Genomic DNA, 16,664 nt, shown 5'->3' with positions numbered 1-16,664 from the left:
TGGCAAATATTAAACTATAATTGGTAATCAGATTTTAAAAGCTTATTTTAATGGTAAAAGTTTGGAAACATTAACTATTTACATATTTCTCATTTTTCAATTTTTCTCTTGTGATTGATTTATTTCTAATAGATTAACTTGATATTTACATGAACTATTATTTCTATTGTAGAAAAATAACTCATAAACTTGATAATTTTCCATCACTGTATTAAAATTTGTAATTAGATATATAATGTTTATTTACTTATATTTAACCAGCTTCATTTCAAAAGACTGACTTGAGGCAACTTAAAGATAAATACATCTAAACAGCATCAAAAATAAATGAGAAAAATACAAGTGAAGGAGAACAAAGATCTGTAGATAAACAAGTATAAAACATCTGGGAATTAATTTTCTTTTCTAGTCCAAAATAATTATTATTTTATAGACTATATTGACTACAAGAGGATTTTCCTTGACTCTCATCCCTAAATAATGAATATTTTAGGACAACATTCAAGAAAAATACTATTATATAGTTTTAGATATTTAGAATACTAAAGAAGTTGCAATGCAACAGTGTACTCTGAGACCAAAAATGGATAAGCACTCTGGGGAGGAGATGAGTTGGGGAATACCAGTTGCATAGGGATAGAGATAAGGCAAGGGAAAAAAGAAGCACCTAGTTCTTCAGAAAATGGTATGTGCATGCCTGTTTGCGCTTGTGTGTGCGTGTGTGTGTGTGTGTGTGTGTGTGTGTTCTGGGGGTGGGAAATTGAGGAAAACTGTATGGGAAGCTGCTATTAATCATATTTAAATTTCAACTATCACTCCTTCAGCAGTTTTCAAATTTGCACTAACCTTGTTAAATAAGATATAGTTCTTTAATGTCTATTTGTACACATTCCTACAAACAAAGGGAATTAGCATTTAGCGGGCTGGCTAGAATAGAACAGAATGGAGAATATAGGTGTTATATAGAAAAGAAAAAGAAATTCAAATTCATTGAATGTCTACTGGCTTCTAGAACTCACATATTACATAGTCTCACTTAACAAGACTGTAATATCAAGTGTGTTTCATGGTTGGAGAATCTGGGATTTTAAAAAGTTAAAATGTTCAGGGTCACCCAGCTAATAAGTACAGGTGGAACTCAACCTTTTTTTTTTTTTTTTTTTGCGGTACGCGGGCCTCCCACTGTTGTGGCCTCTCCCGTTGCGGAGCACAGGCTCCGGACGCGCAGGCTCAGCGGCCATGGCTCACGGGCCCAGCCGCTCCGCGGCATGTGGGATCTTCCCGGACCTGGGCACGAACCCGTGTCCCCTGCATTGGCAGGCGGATTCTCAGCCACTGCGCCACCAGGGAAGCCCCTATTTTTATTTTTTTTGCGGTCGCGGGCCTCTCACTGTTGTGGCCTCTCCCATTGCGGAGCACAGGCTCCGAACGCGCAGGCTCAGCGGCCATGGCTCACGGGCCTAGCCGCTCCGTGGCATGTGGGATCTTCCTGGACCGGGGCACGAACCCGTGTCCCCTGCATCGGCAGGCGGACTCTCAACCACTGTGGCACCAAGGAAGCCCGGAACTCAACCTTTTGAGTCCAAAACCTCAACGCTTAAGTATAATTGGATAGTGCTACATTCAGCATGACCATGTATAAGTTAATTTTTGTTTTTGGCAATTTCCTTGGTACAATAAGTTTTTAAAACCACATACTCATAGCTCCAACATGTGGTCATGTCAGTTGTATGAACTTGGGCAAGGTACTCAACTTCTCTAAGCCTCAGTTTTCTCAACTGTAAAATGGAAGATAATTTCAGCACACTCCTGAAAGAGGATTAAATAGGATAATGTGTATAATGTGGTTAGCAGTGTCTGATATATAGTAAGGATTGATTAAGGGGAGCACCTACTGGATAATAAACAGATTTTAAATGTGTTTGTTTACATATAAATTAAATATAAATTGGAATAGACCAATGTGTTATAATACCTATAATTTTTTTCATATTGAAAATAAATCTTCTTAAAGATAAGCATGTTTTGGCTAATATCAAAACAAATGAGCCTTTTTTTTTTTCTAGTTGATTCAGCAGTTGAGTTGTTACACATTCCTTAGAGGATTCCGACTTCCATGGCCACCATCTTGAGCCTTATTTTTTAATTCTGCATTTATTTTTTCTGGAGTAGTGTGGTGTTTACTTATTGGTGCATTCAACAAATATTTCTTGAGTACCTGCTTTGTGCCAGGCTCAATGCTAGGTGCTGGGGTTATAGTCATGAATAGAAAATATACAACACGCATTTTCATGGAGCTTAGAGACTAACGGGAGAGACAGACATTTTACAAATAACACAAATGCATTTAATTACAATAATGATTAATAACACAAAGAAAAGTATGGTAGTATTACACTATAATGAGAAAGGATCTGTTAATCTAGTGTGGAAAATATGAAGCTAGGCTACTCAAAAAAGTGATATTAAAGGTGGAGGTCTACAGGATAAATTGGACAATATATCACTCACACTTATTGGAAATCACCATAAATTTAATTCAGAAAAGCTGTCAATCCATTTCTGACAGGCATAGCATGAATACCTTTGTATTACATACTATCAGTTCTATAGTGTAATCTTTAACATGTGACCTCCTTTAAAAATCAATTCTAATACAGTCAACACAATCAGATTTTGTGGAAAGCTATTTATTAAATTAGCCATCAAATAAACAGGTGAGAGCATGAAAAAATAAGAGATGAACATTTTTTATGTGATAATTTTGTGTGGTTGAACCTCTCATATAATACTCAGCTATTCACTTCTGAAATGTTTGAATCGCATTTCTACAGAATTTTTCTATTTATTTATTTATTTGTTTGTTTGTTTATTTATTTATTTATTTAGCTTGGTCAATAAGTTTACTATTGTCTTTATCTGAAAAACCTTCATAGAAAATTGTGGTTTGGTTTATCAGCTCCCAGCGGCTCACTCCTGAGCTCTGAGGAAGCTTGCCTTCTTCTGAGCTACTGCATCTTTCTTCTGGGCATTTGACATTCTGAGATGGTTCTACTTCTTCTTTTAACCTTCTTTCTTGGGCTTCTTCTCATAGACTGGATTCTCTCCTACAGCAGCATGAGCTTTCTTATAATCTCCTCCATCGTGTCTAGAGTCACACTGTTCTTTATGTATTGAGAGAATTATTTCCTGGAAGCATCTTCACCTTCTTCAATCAGGTAACACATTCAATCTGCAATGTTCTGACCCATGAAGTGCTTCCAGTGTACTTCTGCAATGGATTCCTTGCTTTCTGAATCATAACCAGAGTCTTTTGGTACTGTGAGGGACAGACAAGCCTCCATTCACAGCTCCCTTCAGGGCCCCCAAACTTTTATTTCAAGTAGTAGTTCTGGCAAGCCCTGCATCCAAACAGCAGGTGAAGGTACCAGGTTGACCATCAGTGCTTTCTGCAGTGTATCCATGAGAGTTAATGAACATAAGCTGCACAAACTATCGTATCTCCTTCTATATGGAATAAGCAATATGACAAATGATATCTCTCTCGGTTATATGAACTATCATCCTATATTTGGGTTTCTTGTACTTATTTTTATCCTGGATTACCATGCATTTCTGAGCACAGTCATCAGCTTTAACCTCTCGTCTTCTTCCAAATTTCACTTGGTATCTCTTGAAGTAGGCCTTATTCTTGATAACTTTAATAAACCCCATCCTGCAGAACAGAGACCTGTGCCCACCGCTAGCCACAGACCTGCAGATCCAGCACCTGTGAGGGTGGCAGTGGGGTGGCAGTGGGGAAGTGGCCGCAGCCTGAGCTCAGGCACAGTAAGTAGCCAGAATTTTTCTCTTTAAAGAGAATACCTTTGGGATAATTTTCTTTCTAGCAAGATACATCTCTGGAAAATTCCCACTTCATGTTATAGCCTCTTTCCCAATTAAGGCTCACGCTTTTCTTGAATCCTGCCCCAACTATTGCCCCCTTCAGCTGAGACTCTGCTCTTTCCATCAGTCTTAAGAAGTCATTCCTTTTTTCCCTTGCTCTCTGTGGCTCCTTAATCCCTAAACTAGCTCTCCATATGATCTCTTCTTCTCTTTCCCTTTCTTTTTTCTTTTCTAAACTCTTTTTCTCTCTTCCTTTTCTCTCTCGTCAGCCTCTCTTCCTTTTAAATTGTCATTGATAAGGCAAAAGTGAAAGCCTATCAAAAAACTAGCTATTGCTTGAAATCATTAAATGAATAAATATATTTACTAATTTTGAAAAGATAAAGAAAGCAAGTGCCTTGGTTTGATGCATTTTACGAGAAAATTATGTCAGACTTCATTTAATGAACATCAAGGAAGCATTTGTAACACACACATACACACAAATAGCACTGAGTTAGGAGTCAAGAAAACTATTCCATATGATTTTGCAAAAATCAGTATAAGCACATAACCTCTCTGAACCTCAGAGTGATAAGTTTTGACAAGAAGTTACTAGATTATTTGCTCTCCTTTTAACTTAGGATTTAATAAACCTTTTATTAAAGTGAAAGATTAATTCAAGATCAAAAATTTTCTGAGCTTCAGGATACAGAGTAAACAATTTGAATGATTCCACTATATGCTAACATAATCCAGACCTAAAGGTTTATTACATCAAATAATGTGTTTTAGGCAATAATAGAATTCTAGATGATAGGGGAAAATAAACACACATACTAAAAAACATAACCATTCAGCCTCCCCCCGAAAAAAAAACAAATATAAGAACTATTACCCATTCCTCTCCTATCCAAACTCTACCTATTACTCAAGTTTCAGCATAAGCTTCACAGAATCTTCCTGACAATTCCTTAATTAGTGTAAAAGAAAATAGGAGATAAACTGGTTCATGTAACGAGTCTTCCCAACACAACAATAAATGTCTATGTGGTAGGAATCATGTCCTATACCATTTTTTAAATTAATTTTAAACAAATTGACCTGAACTGAATTAATAAGGTACATAGAAAGCTAAGAAACTCAAATAAAATCCAACATTAACTCTGAAGCAGTTAAAAAAAACCCAAAAAACCTAGTATACATTACTTAAGAAACTGTGTTTTCAGTCACTGAAATAGGAAATGGAAATTAAGAACAAAATTCTTGACTACATTGGCATAAATGTAACTTAAATATACTTTTGTAGGTACTTCAGATACCTACAAAAGTGGCTATGTAATTAGTATGATGTAGGCATTTAGGAAGAAAACTAAATAAGAAATTATTTATTTGGGATGCTCAAATAAGATTATCCTCTTCCTTTTCCCCCACAGTTTACAATCTTTGTTTAGGGGCCTTTTACAACATGTTTACCACTATGAAAAGTAAAGTCATTAAACTCTTCACTAATCATATTTCCTTATTAATGCATGGATTTGTTTATCTTAAGTTTTAACACACATGGGCATTCATCTGAACATATACCCCAATTAAAAAAAAAATAATATATCCAGCCTCTAGTTAGAACAAATTCAGATTGGCCTGCATGTATAGCCTACATTGGAATAAAAATGCTTATGATTAAATATTGAAAATTTCCCCAAATGTTAGATAAATCTCTGGTGACGACAATAAAAGAAAGAAACCACAAAAACATCAGTATCCTTAAGGAATCATCAGCTTCTTTTTGTTTGCTCCAGTTATAAATTTTGCATTTGTACATTGCTGCCTAGATTTTCAAAGGGCTCTGCAATGATTAATTTAACAATCTACCCATATTGCTGTAATATAGCCAAGAACTTTTACATATGTATAATTTATAATATTCATATTAAGGACAGATTAGTGGGCAAAATAGAACCTCCAATAACCAGGACTGTTATTAATGCAGAAATGGGCAAGTATCACCAAAATATGACTACTCAAAAAAGACTTCTCAAACTTAGGCAATTTTACCCCCAAGGATATACAGAAATACACATAAACAGTGGTGCATCTTCATGAGAGTCAATTTGACCTGATTACTGTGAAGTAACCAAAATGAATTTCTAAAAATTCTAGTAATTATAAATATATATTGAATGCTTATTAAATGCTGGACCTTGTACAAAGAGCTTTGTGTGAAGTATTCCATGGAATTACCACAATAACCCTCAGAAGTGTGCACTACGACAGGGGTTGGTGAACTTTTTTTGTAAAGGGTCAAGTATAAACATTTTACGCTCTGTGGGCCATGCACAGTCTATGTCGCAATGATTCAGCTCTGCTGTTGTAGGTTGTAAGAGATCACAGACAATATGTAAAGGAGTAAGCATGACTGTAGTTCAATAAAACATTATTAACAAAAACAGATAGCAGCCAGATTTGGCTCGCAGGCCATAGTTTGCTAACCCCTGCAATTAAAGCTCACATTTACCAGTGTCCATATGTAACTTTCACAGGGCCACACAGCTGGCTAGTGATGAAGTCAGAATTTGAACTCAGGTTTCTTATTGCAGAATCAAAGTAGCCTGCTACTTACTATGCACATCTGCCCCTTGACAGCAACTTAAAGAGCTAACTGTAGGAAAATAAACACAAATATATTCTGAAGTAAAAGGCAAACTGACAAATTTGTAAAAGATAAAACAATAGATTAGAAGAAACTTCACATCTGCAATGGATGCAAGGTCCTGGGAAATAAAAGCTTAGGCTCCTCAGAATATCAGATATCTGGTGAAAATTTTGAGGAGAATTTAGCCTATGCTTACAAAATTAACTTTTTTAAAAGGTCCCAAAATTATCTTCAATTTCCATGGTTTCAGGATTCTTTTTCATATATAAAGACACAGGATGAATTGTCAAAGTCACCCGCCCAGAGTTTTATATATATAGCTATCAATGCCCAGACACTTTGCCAATGTACAGCGTGCCGTCAGGTTGAGATCAATGACCCACTTTCAGGTCAAAATCCTGCCCAGTCAGAGTGACCTGGACCTATTAAATAAGTCCCATCTCACCTGGGATAAAATCCACTCTATAGTCCTGGTTACAAGGTCCGATACAATCAAGCACCAGTCTAATACTGTGACTTACTCTCTTCCACCTGTTGCCAGCTACAGTGGCCTTCCTTCTGTTCCTCAAGCACAATCAAGCTCATCTTAACCATATGGACTTCGCATCTCTGCCTGGAATTCTCTGCCCGAGTTGAACCCAAGCTCAAATGTCAAGCAGATTTTAATCAAATATGACCTCTGAGAGGCTTTCTCTGGACACCCAGGGATCATATATAAGAAACTATGTCTTAAGCAAGAAATGTTATAGTCATGTTCATCTATGATTAGTTTTATATTAGCCCCTCAAGTCCCTTGGAACTAAGTCTACTACTTTTTCCAAAATCAGTTTTTGTGGCTGAAAATCACAATTTGGATACCTGCTGAATATCAGCAGGTCACTACTTATACAACCACCAATGGTTTTCTGGATCAGTGGTAAACTCTCCCATGCCAAACTATTTTTTTCCAGTAAGAGGGAATCTGCAACCTAAACACTATGGTCTATTCCTCTATTATACAAAGATTATGGGATTACCACATTAAAAACAAACAAACAAAACCCCCAAAACAAAACAAAACAAAAAAAACCTTTGCACAGTATGAAAGGAAAGTAAGGAGAGGCACTATCTAGTTAAATCCACTGTGCTTCTTCTGCTGAAAATTGTTCTTGAGAGAGATTTTTATTTAAGAAATATAAATTCTACATGTTACTCTTTGATTAAATCAGGCATTTAGGAAAAAGCTGCTTATTTGGGCTATACCATCTTCTCCCTTTCAGAAAATCCCTCCAAAACTACATTTTCAATACCTTTTTCAACCTGCACTGAAGGCCACTGAATAGGTTTGTGACATTTGCTTTTTCATTGGCATGTAGAACTGTCATTGTGAACAGTTCCAACTACAATACTCAATGACGCCCAAACAATGAGCAACACGCGATAACTGTCAGAGTCACAATATATCTGCTAACTCCTGAGGATGATTCCCTCTCCCCTTTGGCTGCTGGCAGTTTGCATTCTGGGGGGATAAAGAAAGAACAGAAAACTATCCTTTACTGAGAATAGATAATGGGTCAAATGCTTTATCCATATAGTCATGTTTAATTTTTTCTTTACACTTACACTAAGGGTGGGTTATCATCCTCTAATTCCAGATGAGGAAACTGAAACAAGAGATTTTACGTGATTCTTCCAAAATCACCTGAACAGATAAGTGAAGGATTGGGACACTGGTACAGATCTGTCTGACTTTCCCCCCATCCAAAACATCTCTCAAAGCCAAAAAAACTTTAAAGTCAGATTTCATCCACAGACACAGCAACTGTACGGATGATTATAGCCCATATGTTTCCCTGCCTCCCAAATTATTTTCTCATTTTTGTTCCCTCCTCTTTTGTTTTGTTTTTGTTTTTTGCTTTCTCTTGTTATCATCCATATTATTGGTATATTAGCGAAGTTTATAAAATTTCGGATGTATCACAGGGAGTTCATGGAGCTTGCAGCAGTGTGTCACTTCCCTAGCCATCTTAACTTGCCTTTTTCTAGAGCCCTCTTGCTCACAGGTGGTTTGTTTTAATTTATCAATTACCATCAATGCATTTCATTGTTGCTACTGTTGATTGCTAATGGTCAAACCGACTTTGGAAAGAATTATAATATTAGATTTTTTTTTTTTCTGGTACACGGGACTCTCAGTGTTGTGGCCTCTCCCGTTGTGGAGCACAGGCTCCGGACGTGCAGGCTCAGCGGCCATGGCTCACGGGCCCAGCCGCTCCAAGGCATGTGGGATCTTCCCGGACCGGGGCACGAACCCGTGACCCCTGCATCGACGGGCGGACTCTCAACCACTGCGCCACCAGGGAAGCCCAATATTAGAATATTTTAAAGCAGATGTTAGAGACTGTAAATGTGTAAATTGCTCACAACAGAACCACAAATAGCTCAAATTTGGCATTCTGACTTGTCACTAACATAAATATGTGAATCAGATTCATTCACAGCCAGTTACATGAGTAAATGAAGAAAAAAAGAGAAAAAAGGGTATAAAAATTTAATAAAGATGTAAATGTGAGCAGAGAATGAAATAGGCAAGTAAACAAGTAGAAAGGTCCAGAAAAATAATGGCTATACACAAAAATGAGTATTGCTCTGAAGTATAAATTCTTCTTATAATAATTTGCTGATTTTTTCCAACTATTATGACACCCCATGTTATATGTCTGACCCACTGGTTCAAATGGCCTCTTCACTACAGCAACAGCAGTACTAAGCCAGCAAGAGCAAGCCTGTTGATGACGCTTCCACAGCTCTCCACCACCATTCAAGGATACAATTCCTTGACCTTTGATATAGCAAGCTAATCAAAGAATAATTTCAAAGCTCCTTTGTTTCACAGATACTTGTTAGTCTTTGGCAATAGTTGATTTTGTGAAAAGTGTGTCTCTTTTAAAGACGAAAGGGGAATATCTAGTTGAAGACAGTTGCATTTTTGTGAATATTTGTCACGTTTACAGATAAAAGGCCTACACTTGTTTCTCATAACTCATAAACACTTCATAAGGAAAGGTCTCTTTGAAGGTTTATGATCATATTACAGCAAGACAGAAAATATAATTTTGATTAATCGGGGTGGCCTATATATTTCTACTGTGGCTTTTAAGATACAAAAGTTTAAAAGTGGCCCAGTAACCTCTGAAGCGCTGTCATCACAATGGCTGGCTGAAGGAAAATACAATAGCTCTTCGAAGCTCCAAGGCTTGTTGATAACACCTGTGATTGCAGGTGGCTCTTCTTGAAAAGAACCACCTTCCTCTTCAATTGTGACCACTGTGTTCCACAGTGGGTCAGAGGTGACCAGGGTGCTTTCAAGTTCAGTTTTAGACTTCTGAAGAACTGGATTGTGAGCACTGACAAGTTCCCAATTTAGCCTGTTAGAAACATAAAAATGGTCTGCTTTCCCTCCTTTAACATATATTTTCATTCACTAAGTATAGCAGGAGATTTAATCTAGTGACTTTTGGAATCCAATTTAAATTTAAACGATAGATTGTAAGATTTTTGACTAGACATATATTGAGGCTTAAAAAATAGTAATCTTCACAATACACTCGAGGGAGAGTAAATGAGGTAAAACAAACAAAAAAAGGAAAAAAGTATATCACTGAAAGAGTGAGTGATTTTTTTTTCCCCATTACCTTATATACACATTATTTACAAGTCTAGAAGACAGAACAGAACCAAACCTTAGTACGCTAGAAGTCTTTTGACACAATTGTACTTTTGAGGTATAAAATAAATAGAAAATAACAAAGATACAATGCATGTCTATACTGGGCAATGGCTAAGAAATTTCTGACTAAAATATAATATGATATAGTCAGAACCCATTGGTATATTACATTCAGAATTCCAAATATAAGAGGGATATAGACAAATTCAAGTTTGCTAATAAATAAGAATTCAAAACCACGTAATGCAATAGGAAAAATAATTGGGGAGAAAATGGAAATACACACTCTGGAAATAGAAAGAGCTCCAGGTTATAATACTCAAAGGCACACTATGTAGAAAAGTGATTGGATCTGTCTTCTGAGTGTCTGTGGGTTACAAATTGATAGACAGATTTTTAACTTAATGTAACAAAGACTTTTCTAATGGGGAAACCTGTCCAAATATGGAACGGGCTACCTCATGAGATGGGTTTCACACTGCTGAAGATATCTAAGGGCAAGCAGAATCAGGGATGTTGAAGCAAAGATTAAAGATTAAACTATGTTACTGAGGTCACTTCAAACACTTGAGTCTATGAATTTTCTAGTAAGAGAATTGTCTACAATGAGAGAGAGCCCAGATTGATAAAAAGAGCATCTCAGAGAAAAATAAATACCAACATACAAGCAACATTAGCTAATAGCAGAAATAAATGTAACTAACACATAGTTTATAAATGCTTCTTTGATGACGAGTTAGGGAGTACAATCAAGGTGACAAGTTTGAATTGTCAAAACCAGGATGTACTGAAGAAATCTGAGAAAAATCTCAAGAAAAGAACACTGATCTGCATTGGGCTTAGTAAAAAACAAACATTATTACAAAGCTTAATAAAATGCATTCATCGGTACTAATCCAGCACTAATGGGAAGAAAGAAACACTAGTTGGTAAACCCAAGCTTTCCACTTATTACAGGGGTAGTAACACCAGTCAGGCAGGAATGGTCCATAAGACATTTACTTTACCAAGATTACATATTGCCTAAGACCATGTAATGTTTATAGTGTTAACTCTATGCTCATTTAAAAATCCTTAAAATTACTTATTTGAATTCAAAAACTATTTGGAACAAAACAAAGGTGACTTCTTTACTGAACACAAGGATTCCAACTAACTTTTAAGGCATATACTCCATCTAACATTATTAGATCAGTTTTGTTTTTGCTGTTGTTAATATGAGTTTATCGTGAGTGTGGTCCCTATAGCTCAATCTAAACTGGGAGGGGGGGATTTCTGAACTCTAAAGTTGAGTATCAGCTCTGAGCCACAGTGATTTTAATTGGCATTGATGTTCTAAGACTGCATGAGCAGCAGATGTCCTGATTTGACTAAATCTAAACTTAAAAAAATCTATTTGAAAAGTTATTACCTATGTCAATATGCTTTTGAAAATGAAGCTTACTTTCAAATGCCCATGAGCGGTAATAGTTAAATGACTATTAACATTTTCATATGATTTCTTCGAGCCACTTTGTTTCTGATATAAAGATTTTTTAAAATTTTAATTAAAACATTTGATTTTGAGATAAATGTAGATTACCACGCAGTTACATGAAATAATACAGACAGATCCTGTGTAGACTTTACCTGTTTACTCAAATGGTAACATTTGAAAAGCTATGGAACAATATCCCAGTCAAGGTACTGGCATTGATACAGTCAAGATACACAATGACATCACAGGCGGCTCTCCTGATACCGTTTTATAATCACATCCACTTTCCTCCTGCCTTCCCACCACTATCCTTAACCCCTGGTTACCACTAATTTTTCTGTTTATTTTGTCACTACAAGAATAATACATAAAAGTAGTTGAATCATATGTATGTCCTCTTTTGAGACAGGCTTTTTTCCCGTCAGCATAATCCTCTGAAAATTAATCCGAGTTGTTTTGTGCATCAGTATTGTTACTTTTTATTGCTAAGTAGTATTCCATGGTATGGGTGTACCACAATTTGTTTAACCATTCATCTATTGAAGCATACCTAGCTTGCTTCCAGGTATTAATTATGAATAAAGCTGCTACAAACATTCATGCAGATGTCTTTGTGTGTGGGGAGAAAAAGTTTTAATTTGGGGGGATAAATACCCAGAGTGTGACTGTTGGGTTGTATGGTAGTTTTACAACTACCTCACTGTTTCACAGAGTGAAACACTTTACATTCACAGACTGTAAAATTTTACATTCCCACCAGGAATGATCCAGTCTCCCTGAATCCTCACCAGCATTTGGTATAGTTACTGCATTTTATTAAAATAAATGAAACGGCTAAAGCCATTTCAACAGATGGGTGGTGATAATTCCTTGTAGTTTTAGTTTGCATTTCCTTAACTAACAATGTTGAATATATTTTCTTTCATCTGTTTATTAGGCATCTATATACACTGTTCATGTCTTCTGACCATTTTCTAACCAGGTTTTTGTTTTGTGTTTCTTTTTTTCCTTTTTTTTAATGTGAAGTTTTGAGACATCTTTACATAAAGTTGAATTTGAACACAGGTATTTTTCAATAATAAATACTACAGTACTACACGTTCTGTGTTTGGTTGAATCTGCAGATACCAAGGAACCTTAGATACAGAGGGCAGACTATAAGGCAAATGCAGATTAACACCAGTGTTGTTGAAGGATCAACTGTATTCTAAACTTGAGACCTTTGTTGGATATGTGGTTAGCAAACATCTTCCTCCAGTCTGCAGCTTTTCTTTTCAGCATCTTAACAGAGGCTTTATATCATAATTTTAATAAAGTTCAATTTGTAAATTTTTCCTTGTATTGATTGTGCTTTTGGTGTTGAGTTTAAGAACTCTTTAACTACTCTTACATTCTGAAATCTTTTCTAAAAGTTTTCCAGTTTTACATTTTATATGTTAGTTCATGATCTATTTTAACTTTTATATTAAGTATAAAATTTAGTTTGAGGTTAATTTTTAGCCCATGGATGTCCAACTGCTCCAACATCATGAATTGAAAAGGAAATCCTTCCTCCTTTGAAATGTTTTTCTACTTTTGTCAAAAATTAGTTGGGCATATTTGTGTAGGCCTATTTCTAGGTTCTCTATTCTGTTACATCAATTTGTATCTATCCCTCCACTGATACAACATAGTCTTGATTAATGCAGCTATATAATGTCTTAAAATCAGGAATTCTGATTCCTACCACTTTCTCTTTTACAAGATTGTTTTAGCTATTTAAAACAATTGCTTTGCCTTTCCATATAATTTTAGAACAATCTTCTCTATGTCTTAAAAAAAACTTGCTGGAATTTTAATAGGAATTGTCTTAAACTGCTTTTTATTTGGGAGAAATGACATCTTCACTATGTTGAGTCTTCTAATCTGTGAGCACAGTATGCATCTTCATTTATTTAGATATTTTCACCTCTTTCACTGATGTTTTATAGTTGTCAGCATACAGTCCTGTTTAAATTTTATTATATTTATAAATAAATATTTCTTTTGAGAGAGAAAAAAGGGAGGGAAGAAGGGATTGTTTTTATTGTCAATTGTTTTTAGGTGTCACTACATTGCATTTGCTAATATTTTGTTAAGAATCTTTCTGTCTACATTCAAGAAGAATATTGGTCTGTGGTTTTCCTTTTATTAATGTCTCTATCTGCTTCTGGTATCAGGGCAATACTGGCTTCATAAAATGTACTATGAAGTATTCCTTCTTTTTCCATTTTCTGGAAAAGATTGTATAAAGTTAATGTGAAGTATTTAAATGTTTCATAGGATTACCAATTGAACACATCTGTACCTGAAAAAAAAATAAAAACTTTGTATCACTATTAAACCAGTGTAGTTAATAGATACTTAGAATCAGTTTTAGAAGAATCCAAATCATCAAAGCATAGAAAAAGATCATCTACATGTTAGATCATGGTAGGTCAAATGGAAACACTATTTCAAGACATCCTGATCTAAAAGTTGGGAGATATGAGATGGAGCCACAATAAAGCACCATGGGGTCATCACTGTCCAAGTGTTTTGGAAATTTTTCCCTAATTAAGACAAATAAATACTGACTGCTTTTATCTACTGAGAAAGAAAGAAAAGAAAGAAAGAAAGAAAGAAAAAGAAAGAAAGAAAGAAAGAAAGAAAGAGAGAGAGAGAAAGAAAGAAAGAAGGAAGGAATGAAAGAGAAGGAAGGAAAGAAAGAGAAGAAAGGAAAGAAAGAAGGGGAGAGGAAAGAAGGAAAAAGAGAGAGAAAGAAAACATCTGTACCTATAGATTTATTATTTGAAAGTTACAAACCAAATATCTTCAATAGTTATAGAATATTCAAATTATATACTTCATATGCGGTGAGTTGTGGTAGTGGTTTTTATGAATAGATCCATATCATTTAAGTTAGCAAATTTATGTATGTAAAATTGTTCCTAGTATTCCTATATTATCATTTTGATGTCTGCAGAGTGACATATCTTAAAAACTAAATAGAAGAACACTTTATTGTATTTACCCACACATTTTTTCCATTTTTTCTTCTTCCTCACTGATATTCCAGTGTTCCTTCTTTTTATAATCTCCCTTCAGTTTAGTGGATTTCCCTTAGCTATTCTTTGAGGATAGGTCTGCTGGCCACAAATTCTCTTCGTTTTCTTTCATTTGAGAATGTCTTAATTTACCTGTCATTCCTGAAGGATATTTTTGCTGGTTTCTAGTTAATAACTTGCAATAAATATCTTTAAGCACATAGTATTTTCTTTTTAATATATAGTAGGCTTATAGCCTTAGTATAAAGTACCTTAAGTGAAATAACTCAATGATCATGCTATAGCATTTTTTAACATAAGTGCTGACAAACTGTTTTCCGAAAGGACTGCAGAAAATTATACACCAAGAAAAATAGTGCAGAGAAGTGATCCCTACTCTTAGAGAGAGGATGGACTACTAAGACCCTTCCAACTTCATGATTCCAACTGATACCATTGACGAGTCTCATTTATCATGGTAATTTTTAGACATGACTGTTTTAGGCAGGGTTCTCCAATGAAACAGAGAGAACAGGATGTATATATGAATGAGGCAACTTCTTGTAGAGATCAGTTCAAACAGTTATAGAGGCAGAGAAGTCCCACAATCTAGCCTTCTGCCTGCTGGAGAATCAGGAAAGCCGGGGATATAATTCAGTTCAAGGGTAGCCGATGATGCAACTCCCAGTAGGAGGCCTAAGGCCTAAGAACCAGGGTGCCACTGGTATAAGCCTCAGAGTTGGAAGGGCCAAGAACCAGAAGCTCCAATGTCCAAAGACAGAAAAAGATGAACTTCCCAGCTCAAGAAGGGAGAGAGAGAAAGAGAAAATTCACCAGTCCTTCACCTTTTTGTTTCATCGGGGTCAAGAAACTGGACGGTGCCTGGCCACATTGGTGAGGGTGGTCTCTTTATTCAGTCACTGAATCAAATGCTAAATCTCTTCCAGAAACCCATCTGCAGATACACCCAGAAATAAATGTTTACCAGCTATTTGGCATCCCTTAGCCCAGTCAAACTGACACGAAAAATTAACCATCACAATAACAAGGAAGAATCAACTTTGAAGAGCAGTGAGAAGTTTCTTTTGCCTTTGACATTCTCAATCAATACTTGTTTATTCCCACACCAGTTCACCTGGGCATTTTTGCTTCACTTCTCTTCCCCAGCTCAGAAACTTCATTGATGATGCATATCCTACACTGAACTTTCTTTTCTATAAAGAGCTTAGGGATGAGTTTAGGCCACACTACACTTTACAACTGTCCTTGAGAAAGTAGAACTACTGGCTTCTATAGTTAGTTGAAAAGCTATAACTAGACCCAGAGATACTGGTGTTCTATTAATAATTTTTACCTTTAAATAAATGGACTCATCAGGCACTTCTGGGGGCTGAAAAACTTCTACACACCCAGAAACACCTTAACTAGTGTACTCTTGGAAATCTCTGAACTTGTATATGAGATACTTTTGAAAAGATTACCCTTTAAATTATGTCAAAATAATGAGAATATACAGAAAATAATTTTATTTATCATTTTGTCATAAATTGCAAGGAAAATATAATTTTCATCCATTTAGTTTTCAAAAGCGATCACAAGTAGTAAAATCATTAATAATCATAATTTATGCATTGGTCTCTGCCCTATGAAAAGAAGCAGAAATAACCATATTACGCAGATGTTCAGCAGCATGGCTGAACTAGACCTGTAAAATTGATTCTATAGAAAATATATCCTTCACATTATCCATAACTATATGAATTTGACTCAAGTTTATTGTGCAAATATATCTATACATATATTCATATTTTAAAAGTCTATCATTATTCCATATAAATTTACAAAGATCACAGTGGTTTTTTTTTTTTTTTTTTTTTTTTTGCGGTACGGCGGCCTCCCAGCGTTGGGGCCCCG

General features: G+C 35.6%; 1 protein-coding gene and 1 pseudogene across 1 annotated transcript in view; both read right to left on the bottom strand.

Moving 5' to 3' along the window:
• Nucleotides 1-16,664, bottom strand: part of GBE1 (1,4-alpha-glucan branching enzyme 1) — a 305,486-nt gene that overhangs the window by 105,472 nt on the left and 183,350 nt on the right. The gene's annotated exons all lie outside the window — the stretch shown is intronic.
• LOC102983108 (60S ribosomal protein L5-like) lies at nt 2,956-4,464 on the bottom strand (annotated as a pseudogene).

This window comes from Physeter macrocephalus, chromosome 1 (assembly GCF_002837175.3).
Source record: "Physeter macrocephalus isolate SW-GA chromosome 1, ASM283717v5, whole genome shotgun sequence".
Taxonomy (NCBI): domain Eukaryota; kingdom Metazoa; phylum Chordata; class Mammalia; order Artiodactyla; family Physeteridae; genus Physeter; species Physeter macrocephalus.
The sequence above is the reverse complement of the archived record's forward strand: the minus strand, read 5'-3'. Positions and strand labels throughout refer to the sequence as shown.